Here is an 11,773-nt window from a genome sequence, read left to right as displayed (position 1 = left end):
GCTACGATCATCATGTTAGCACTAAGAAGATACCCCTCGAAAACCAAATATCAACCAACCACTAGACGCTTAGCTAAGACCTCGCTACCCATCGGAGTAGAAACTACCAACAACATGTCTAAAGGAATAAACAAAAATCTATACTTTATAGCAAAACATGCTGAGATGAATGATTGTGACGCACCCGTATCAATTAAAACATACGCAGGAAAACCATATAAACTACAGGTACCTGCAATCATACGGTCAGTGCCTGCCTCCGCCTGCTCCTGGTTTAGTGAAAAGACCTGCCCCTGAACACGTGGCCGTAAGGAAGAATGACCATGGGATGAAGTCTGTCGCAGCGATGGCTGCAAATGTTGGCGCTGTTGATGAGAAGGCTGCTGCTAATACTGCTGCTGTGGTTGATGTACTGATGCCTAGGATCCTCCAGAACCACTAGCTCCTCCCATAAGAGTAGTACAATCTCTCTTCATATGCCCGTCCTGTCGACACTGAAAACACGCTCCAGTCGATCGAGGACATGGGCCTGGTGGATGCTTACACCGACAATGATGAAAATGGCTCATCCCCTGGCTACCAAAATGCTGAACTCCTCCAGATCCGAAAGAAGAAGAAGAAGTACCACCTTGCTTTTTGAAAGACTAGCCCCTCGGACCCAAAGAACTAGTTGGTCTAGATGAAACGGAAGGAAACATAGACCGGTTCCTCCGAAGACTGTCTTCAGCTTGATGGCAACGGTCCACCAAACCCTCATAGGTCATGTAGCTCCCAACAGAAACCATCTGATGAATCTCAGGGTTCAAACCCTGAAGGAAATGATCATACTTGGCCACAGAACTCTCAGCGATATGTGGGAAATAAAGTAGAAGATCAAAGAACTTTTGATGATACTCCTTGATAGTTATCGTCCCTGTCACAGTCCAAGAAACTCACTAGCTTTCGCTTCATGAAGGGCTGGAGGAAAATACAATCTCTGGAAAGCGGTATGAAACTCAGCCCAATAGCTTCTCCTCTCGCTGCTACAAACGGTGCGGAAGTAGATCTCCACCACTTCCTTTCTCAACCCTCTAGCAGAAAAAGAAGAGTCTTCATCTTTTCAGCAACTGTGAAAAGGAACACTCTGAAGCAATGTTCCATCCTCTCTAGCCATTCCTCAGCAGCCTCTGGGGCATCGCCTCCCGCTAATTTCTTAAGGCTCACTTTCATAAACATATGCATGCTAACTCTGCTCTGCTTTTCGCGGTGTCCACGGCGATGTCAACGACCGCCTCCATCATCCCAATGACCATCATTTCCACTATCATGGCTCTCGTCATAATCTTCTATCTGTCAATTAATAACAAATAATGTATTAATCCGCTTTACTAATTCCCGATTGCAATTTGCTCTTATACCAATAGATGTAGTGATCCTACCCGGATTCACTAACTAATCAGAGTTTAGCGCATGCAATAATTAGTTAAAGCATAACGAGCTGAATATTTAAAATAAAACAAATCCAATCGGCAGAATACAACCGACGATAACAAAAGTGTATAAATACTCTTATACAGCCAAATTGAAAATCTTTGGGTAACAAACCCTACCACTAAGGCCTCGCTGCAAATATTAACAACCTCAACCCTCCTGCGAATCACTGGACCGTCCAACCTCAAACCTGCCCCGCCACAAGGAATCCCAAAAAGAAACCAACACAGGGGCATGAGCGACAACGCTCAATAAAAAAGCAATGATATATAGACTAATATGCAGAAAGCAAATGAATTTAAAATACTGGTTAAAATAGTCTACTTAGGGCGCCATGAATACCCAGTACCGTGCTAAGAGAGCGACTCCGCGGGGTACTCGTGTATTCCCATATCCCTTATAGCGTCTACTCCACCATCGTGGTCACTCCTAGTGATCGCAAAACCAGGGGCTGAGTCTTCCCAGTCACAAATCCATAAGGAGTAATTCATCACCGATGGAAACTGTCATGACTCACATCATAACAAATGCAGTCTACCATAAAAACATGCATGTGCTAAAGCCTTAAAACATGGTAAAACACATAGCACACACTCATTCAACATATAAGAATATATATCATTCCGACTATCTCGGTCAGTACTTCTGTACCTCTAACACTGTAGGAAAATCCTAGCACCACTGGTCTAGATCACACGCCTACAGGTCCGCACTATGGCGTCTTCAATGCAAATACCCATGAATCATTAAATAAACTCTAAAAGCCTTAACTAAGCTATTCCATAATCCTAAATATTTTTAGAAAGACAAAGCTATACATGCATCCGTCGTCAGCCCTTTGTTGTTGCTTGCCTCAAAACTAGGCCACAGCTCCGCTACGACGCCTGGATCGCTATGCCACTTCCAGATTCCCAATAAGACGCCTAGAACTCCCTAGATCTGAGTTAGAAGGCTAAGGAATCGAGAGAAGAGAGGATTTTGGTGCGCTTGAAAATGAATTTCGGATCCCTATTTATAGACAGAGTTCGGACCGTCCTAACCCAGTTCGGAGCCTCCAAACATGATCCGATCGTCTGATCCAAACTTTGGGCCGTCCGATGTCCCATCCGCACCCAAGAAATGACGCCACCTTGCTGATGTAATTGATGATGTAAGCCCTAGCCCTAGCCCTGTCCGATCTGCGCTGGCCCAATTTTCTTACTTTTTATTAATTAATCCCTTAATCATGTCATTGGGTTACGGGTTAATACAGGTGATTCACGTGTTTCTTCTTGTTTTTCTTCATTTCCTTGGTCTTTTTCAACTCTAGAACATTAAAACAATTTCCAAATTGCTCTTCAAGAACTCCAACTCCATCTTGATAATTTGTCATGAAACTTTGAAGTTCTTCTTTAAAATTCTTGCTCTGACCTCTCATAATTGGTCCTCGTGGCATCTTCAACGGATATTTAGCTTCCTTCGCCACTTGTCCAAGATGTGCACCATCCATGATTGCATCAACTTATTTCCAGAGGAGTTACCTCAAGGATTACCACCTTTGAGGGGAATTGAGCATCAAATTGATCTTGTACCTGGAAGTGTGATGCCAAATCGTCCAGCTTGTAGAAGCAGCCAGGATGAGACTAAAGTGCTACAAAGGCAGGTCAGTGAATTATTAGATAAAGGTATCGTGCGTGACTTATGTCACCGTTTGCTGTTCCTGTTTTATTAGTTCCTAAAAAAGATGGTTCATGGAGAATCTGTGTTGATTGTAGAGCCATTAAAAATATTACCATCAAGTATAGGCATCTTAAACCTAGACTAGATGATATGTTAGATGAGTTTCATGGTTCTTGTATATTTAGAAAAATTGATTTTAAAAGTGGCTATCACCAAATAAGAATGAGGGAAGGTGATGAGTGGAAAACTATGTTTAAAACCAAATATGGCTTATATGAGTGGTTAGTTATGCATTTCAAATTAACTAATGCACCTAACACTTTTATGAGACTTATGAATCATGTCTTGCATGCACATATAGGGAAATTTTTTGTTGTTTATTTTGATGACATTTTGGTATATAGCAAGAATTTGAATGAGCATGTGGAACACTTGAGAATTGTGCTAATCACACTAAAATCTAAAATTTTATATGCTAACTTGAAAAAGTGTGTCTTTTGTACAAAAGAACTTGTGTTTCTTGGTTTTTTTTGTGAGTGCTCAAGGAGTGAAAGTTGATAAGGTAAAGGTAAGTGTTATTTGAGATTGGCCAACGTCTACTTATATTGGTCAATTTTGATGATTTCATGGGCTTGCAAGCTTCTATAAGAGGTTTTTAAACGATTTCGACACTTTGACGGCACCTATAACTGCGGTGATCAAAAAGAGTGTTCCATTCTGTTGGGGATCGATAGTGTATGTAAAGGGGGGGTGTGAATGCACACAATAATGATTTTATACTTTAATGCAATAAGATTAAGCAAATGTTAATTCACTTAACCGAATTTTATTAGCTTCTTAGATAAATAAGAGCTACTAAAATAGTCCATAAGATGACTCTAACTAAACTAGGTGACAATAGTGAAAATATGATGTGATGCAGAAGTGTAAATGTGCACATAGTTGTTTATGGATGTTCGGAGCTCAATCTCCTACGTCAACCCTTCTTACTCACGGGAAGGATACACTAGAAGATTTTGCTATTACAACGTATTGTAATACACCCGATCCAAGTTAGGACTTATCACTGCTTAAAATGGAACTCCTAGATTTAGACTGATAAGATTCTAAGTTCTTATCAAACTTCTTCGGTTGATAATGATGAACGACTAAGCTTTTGAAAGCTTAGAATCTCAAATCCTTGGAGCATTCAATGTTCTTCAAACAATGACTTTGATTTGAGTAACCCTTGAATAGATCTCTAAGAAGATCACATATGCTTATGTTTGAGAGAAGGGTTGAATGAGCAATAGAATATTGAAACAATTTCGAGTGCTTAGATGCTTTGATAATTTGATGACCGTATCTTTTCTTTTTCTTCGTTTTGCTCTGGTATTTATATTTCAACCTTCAACGTCTTTATCCCTTTATGTCAACGGTAAGAAACATCTTTTCAAAGAGATGTATGCCATATAATATTTCTCGTTTTGTGGAGTAAGATTTGTTTATCTTCAAAATATCTATACTCAAAGCCCTTTTAATGTCCATTCAATATCTCTTCATAATAAATGCTATTAATGGTCTTTTGAGCTTTGTCATACGGTTTCTTAAATGCTCTGTCCGTTTGCATTTAAGTTGTCTTGTCAAGGATCCGTTACTAGGTATTTGTGACTTTATAAAGTTAGTAGATATCCTTGAGACTTGTATTCCAGTTGACATTTATTCTGATAGCTAAGATCGGTTGAAGTCATAATGGAGTCGGCTGATATCTGAAGGTCATTTGATATCCAAGAGTTCAGCTGATATCTGTAATTCAGTTGATATGTTCTAGTCAGTTGATATCTTTCGATAGACATTTTTCCTATTTTACATATAAATGGCGGTCATACTATAACAGTGATATATTGTTTTGTTATCACCAAAAGTTAGATTTCAACAATTTCCCCCTTTTTGGTAATGACAAAACTTATGCCCCGAAAATCATAACAGATAACACAGGGTAATGAATTTATTGAGAAAATGAATTGCATTGATACATAAATGTTACATGCAATAATTAATAAAAGCGCAATAAAATCCTATTACACCTACTGGGCTGTGATAAATAAAATTTACCTTTATAACAACTATTGCCTCATCTGTTTCCATTTTGTCTGTGTAACTTCACGCTTATATCGGTCTATATCAACTGATTTTCTAGGCTCTTCCCCCCTTTTTGACATCACCACGAGTGAGATGAGAAATGATTTCTCCAATTTGAGCACCTACAATGGCTTGGAAGGAGTCAATGCGGTAGTCAATATGAGCAGTTAGGTCAGCTTGAAGAAACAAAATCTTTGCAGCGGTATGATCATTTGTGTGACATACAGTTTGAGTCACTTTTTTTGCAACAGTTTCCATAGCTTGCAGATTTCTTTCTTTGTAGTTCTTCAATTCGGTGCCATATTTGTTGATTTGAGATGATAATCCGTTTAGGAGAGACATGATAACAGAGCAAGAATTGGAAATGCCAGCATCTTTTCCTTGAATCCGATTGCTAAGAATATGCATAGTAGTGCGAAAGTTTTCAATGTTACTTTCCAGATCACATTCAGGGGACTCCATGGAAACTAGAGATGTTGAGGTAGGCTTGGCTGCCATGCTTAGGTTGTCAGTGCCTGAGACAGGATTGGTGATTGTTGGAACAACAATCGTGGTTTTGACAGAGGATAGAATAATCATCGGTTTCTGTCAAGATGGCCTTGTCTTTTGTTGTAGGTTCAACTGTTCTGGTGATTTGTTTAGTATTGACTGGAGGATCAGTGGGACAAGTTTTACAAAGATGGTTTCTGGAGATGATTCAGCTGACGTTGTCTCTGTGAGAGTGGATGTGTGCTGAGCTACGTCGAAATCAGATATGGACTGCAGAACATCTGAAACAGAAGTGAGTGGAATTTCAGGTAATGGATCATCATTAGCAACTGTGTCCAAATCTGTGGGTCCGAGATCGGAAGTTCCAGGATGACATGTTATCGTTGGTTCATCTATGTAGTTGCAAGTGTGAATTAGGACATCGGGGATCCATCTTGTGCTGCCATAAACTCTTGTTCTTCGTCTATTAATATGGGTTCATGTTCATCAGATTCATCATGAGATTACATGGTGGGTATCATGGCCTTAGTTTCTGTAAGATACATAATAATGTACTCATTGAACAGTTGAGATATGTGAAGTTTGAATCGATATTCATTAAGAAAAGTACTCGTGACATCAACTGATTGTTTGAGATGCAAAATGACTTCACAATCATCTTTAGCGGTTTTTCTCATTCGATCGAAGTTCTATTCTCGTTGAAAAATAACATACCAAGCTAGGCTATCATGAAGTTGAACATCAACAATTTGAATCTGCCGAGAGCCGTTTCAAGATGAGAAGTAGAAGTAAGAACAAAAATCTTGTCCTCCAATCTTGCTAAGTGTTCCAACTTTTTCTCGTGAAGAATTTGAGAATATGAGATTTGGGTTCGATAGATGAACCACTCATTGAATTCTCGTAGCCGAAATCGGACTGCTCGAAGAATTCCAGAGAGAGTGAGCAATGCTTTCATTTTAGAAACAGAGAGTGTCTTGGATGGAGATATAAGAACTCCTTTGCCTTTATCCAGAGGATCGATTATGGTTTTTCTACCCATACTTTGAGAAAATGGCTCAATAATTGTAATTCATTTGGACGGATGAGAGGATGAACTGATTGGTTGATCAATGCGGATAGTCACTACCTCAGAAGTTGGGATTGACTCCGTTAGCAAGGATGGTGAAATGGGTGCAATTGTATCTTTAGTGTTGTAAGTCGGGGTAGGTACCAATCGTAAAGGCGATATTACTTAAGAAATGTATGATTTCGGCATCTCATTTAATGAGATATGTACATCGGCTGATGAAGAGATAATCAGTGCTGATGGTGCTGAAACTTCTATGGATGAAGCTGTGATCTGCGAGGTTGGAGTTTTGACTGTTGATAAGAGTTTTAATTTCTTGGGTTTCGGTTGAGCTACTTTAGTGACCTCTTATTCTTTGGAGACGGGGAAGGACTACCAAAGACTTGAACCAGTGGAGCATTATCGATAACATCCTCGGCTTCATCGGAGTCAAGATGAACAATGCGTCTACAAGTTCTGGAATGCTTCTTTTTAAGGTACAGTGTACCAGCAGTAGCCATCTGTTGTTCAGCTCCAATTTCCTGCTTAATGACTCACAATTGATCGGCTGTGACTTTTTTCTTTTGTAAGAACACATGTATCGTAACTGAATTGAGCCATTTTGATACATGCAGTGGCTCAAACTCTGACGAGTCAACACCAAGTAGTTAGAGCATGTGACAGATTTTCAAAGCGAATCCTTTGGATTGACCTTTGCCTCGAATCATCTCACAAAGTGTGGAGTATAAAATATATGACCAGTTAAAGTTCAAATGAGAATCAATAGATGCCATATATTGAAACATTTCAAGAGTGACTTTGTCGTAAGAACCTGCTTTGGCGATGAGCGATTTGGCCACTATGTTGGCTAACAGGCAATATGCTGGCTTTAAGCTTTGCTTGAGTCCATTGAATTTGATGAGAGTACCATCCAAGGTAAATTGGGCTGCCCAATTAGTAGCATTGCCATCAGGTAGATCTATGCATTTTGTCAAACCCGTGGTAGGAAGCTCAAATGTTTTCCCAAAGAACGGCTGATTGAACTAAATGCGTTGGTCCTGGATAATGCAAGTGCTGCTTCCATGATTGAGTTGTGCGGAGTCAAAGAATTTCTTGACCAGAGTGTAGTTGACGGTAGAACAAGATCCAAGAAACTTTCGAAGTCCTGAAGCTTCAAGCATGCGAAATATCTCCGAGATATCTGGGTTGTTAACGGAGTAGATCTCTTCGAAGTTAATACCCAAGCACGTCTTTTGGATTGACATCTTTGTGTTTGACTGAAATGAAGAAACACTTGAGATAACACGATTAGGCTTTGTTAGTAAAAGCAAAGAAGAGAGCACAACCAGTAATTATATAAAGACTTTTGGTATTCTAAGATATATGTATGTTTGTGTTGGATACAAAAAATCTCCTGACGTGGTAAAATATAACTAAAATTGTGAATTTTGAAATTTGAATTCGAATTTTGAATTTGCGCGCTTTAAAAATTGAATTTGAGCGATCGAGGTATATAAAATAAATCATAAAGATAAGGGATGACGGTTAACGTGAATCCCAATGTCTGTTCAATACTGATGTCAGAGAGAGTAGGGCGGTGTTTGAGATAAGTCGTCAAATCCCATGAGTTGCAACTTTTGACCGGTAGATGAAGAGCGGTTGAGATGTAACTATGATGACTTTTAATATTCCTAATTATTCCTATAAATATATGACCAAATGTAGTTAGAATTGTCAATCAATCACTTATAAACATAGCAAAAAAAATGTCAATATCAGAAGAAGATATGTTGGGTGAGTTCAATGCTGCAATAAATAAATCGCGAAATAAAGATTTTGAAGATCAGGTTGCTGCAAAGGTTTTTGTAGAGTGGGAGGCTGTGGAACGGTTGCGTCGTCATCTTTTTGGTGATGTACCATCGACCTCTGCTGTTAAAGTATGTCGCTTTACATCCTTAAAGCGTCAGTATAAGGATTTGCTGTGTATAACTGTATCAGGGACATTTTCAGTGCTGAAGGAAACCTTTTACTGTTTCTCTACATCGAGTGTTATGAGTTTAATCAAATCTGGGAAGATGATGTGGGTTTCTCACGATCTCCTACTATAGAGCTTGCTATTTTTATCTGATCATGGCGATATGCAATAGCTAAGGAGATATGAAGAACAGAACTAGCTTTTGATGCTTCATTGTAAGTGATGCTATTGAAGTTTTCCTGTAACAATGATGTCAGTTATCCTTGAAAATTTAAATAAATGGCTTTTAAAAAAATGACTACTCTATTAACTATAGCTGCTGATCAGGTGATGTTTAGTTGTTCATAAATCTCAACAATTAATGTGAATGATAAAACTAGAAACTTTTGATATACTGCATATTCAGAGCGCATGGTTTAACGATCATAAAGATCCTGTCAAAAGATGTTGATGTGATTTCCGATCTTTTGTTTCTAGTGTCCTTTAATTTTCTCAAAGAAATAAACTATGCACATATTTCCATAGAATATCAGGAAATGGTTATAAATAAGAATGATGTGACAGGAGAGGATGACACTTATGAGACACCATATTTGTATTAAATTCGTAGGTATCAAATACTGTGCCGTATTAAATAAATGTCAGTTACTGATTGGACATGATGATGACCCTTGATTTCTCAGACTCTATTATTGTCCTGCTTATCTGCTTATAAATATCACACAATGGTTAATGTAAAATCATATAAAATAGATTTAAAAAAATCAGATGGAAGCTCAAATTTTTGAATTTCAAAAGAAATATTATCAAAATCAAGTACTTGCACAGGTGATGAAATTGTATGATCAGGTGCAAGCACTTGGTTACCATATGTCATCTAATCCTCCTTCATTTTCAGTAGAGGAATCTTTAAGGTATTCTACTAGGGCTCGTTGGTTTAGGTGAATGTTGGAAACTCAATCCAATCGAGATGTACTCAAGCCATCGGGTTGCCTTATTTTGATGCTACATGTTGAGAAGATGACCTTGGAGCAATTATACTTCTTTGATGATCGAAATTATGCAACCAGTCCTTTCAATGTGACAAATTGGATGCTTGAGTGAGGTGAATCTGTAGACAGAGAAATAGAGAAGACAACTATTTTGTGTCTTCGAGAGTAAAACTTGTCAGCCTAAAGTAGTCTTATTAACATTATCAAGCATTGATAAGTAACCTGTATTTAGTTTAAATCTTGAAGATGATGCAATAGGCCGAAGTGTACTATCCTAAGAGTAACTAATGCAACCTTTTATTAAATGCATGAATCATGAGTTTCAAGAATAATTAAAGTAAACTTATCAGATTGTCTGTATTGAAATATTTTTAGATAATTTAGCATTGATTTGGCATGTAGGTGACTGTTGGTCTGAATGACCTCTCACCTTATTCCTCTCTTGCCTATAAATATATCTACAAAGCAAATTGTTAAAGCACCGCAGTTTGATAACAATATAATCAAGTGTAATGACAGAGTCAAATGTGAGTGAGCTAGCTAAGGCTCAGGAATATGAAATTCGTAGAGACTATATATAGAGATAGGGTTGTAGCAAGAGGAATGTGAATATGGTTTTTCTTTGAAACTATTAACCGTAATACCAATCCGAGTTCAGCTGTTATGGTTCATCGTTATGCTGAGGATTTACATCGGTGCAAGAATCGCACGCAAGATGTACTGAATCCTTCTAGAGTTTGGATTTTTATGCTCCTTGCAGAGAGAGATGAGATGCAGAACATCTGCTTTGAAGATGATGTCTGCAATGGTCAAGAATCTCTGAGTGTGTGGATGATAGAATGGAATCGTGAAATGAGTTGAAGAATAGGGGGAGCTAGAGCAGCATACTGTCAAGCTCAATGAGCCTTTTAGATATTATAAAAGTTTATGAATGCATGCGTGTGTGTGCATATGTGTTCAAGTGATTTCACACAATAATATGCAATGTTCCCCCTAAATTCATGCTTGTCTCAGCTTAAATCTATTAAACCAATTATATTACGAAAGTAAAAAAACTTAGCGTCCGATAATGGTTTGGTGAAGATGTCGGCTGCCTGCTGATCAGTAGATATATAGATCATTTGAATCTCTTTCTTCAGCACATGTTCTCTTATGAAATGATATCGTACATCGATGTGTTTTGTTCTTGAATTCATTACAGGATTCTGGGTGATTGCAATAGCGCTTGTGTTATCACAAAATATGGGAGCCTCATTTGATTCTATTCCATAATCTCAAAGCTGTTGTTGTATCCACAGTATTTGTGCACAGCAGCTGCCAGCTTCTAAGTACTCAGCTTCGGCTGTTGAGGTGGCAATAGATGTTTTCTTGTTGCTGAACCATGAAATTAGTCTATCTCCCAGAAATTGACAAGAACCGCTAGTGCTTTTTTGATCAATTTTACACCCTGCATAATCTGCATCGGAATAACCAACTAAGTTAAATTCTGAGTTTTTTGAGTACCAAAAACCCACATTTGGAGTACCCTTAAGATATTTAATTATTCGTTTGGCAACAATATAGTGAGATTGTTTGGGTGCTGCTTGAAATCTTGAACATAAACATGCTTCAAACATAATATCAGGTCTACTTGCAGTTAGATATAATAATGAACTGATAAGTCTTCGATACATCGTCACCTCTACCGGTTCTCTTGTTTCATCTTTTTCAAGTTTTATGGAAGCACTCATAGGATTAGACATTGTTGAAAAATTTTCCTTGCCAAACTTTTTAATAAGTTCTTTGATATATTTGGCTTGATTGATGAAGATGTCATTCTCAAGTTATTTTACTTGTAATCCAAGGAAGAAATTCAACTCGCTCGTCATGCTCATTTCAAATTGTTCCTGCATAAGCATAGTGAATTTCTCGCATAGCCTAGGATTAGTTGAACCAAAAATAATATCATCTTCATAAATTTTAACAAGCAAAATATGATCTCTTTTGGTGAATTTGAAAAGAGTCTTATCGACGGTTCTAATA

This window comes from Henckelia pumila, chromosome 4, assembly GCF_033568475.1.
Source record: "Henckelia pumila isolate YLH828 chromosome 4, ASM3356847v2, whole genome shotgun sequence".
Classification (NCBI taxonomy): Eukaryota; Viridiplantae; Streptophyta; class Magnoliopsida; order Lamiales; family Gesneriaceae; genus Henckelia; species Henckelia pumila.
Note: the sequence above shows the minus strand (reverse complement) of the source record.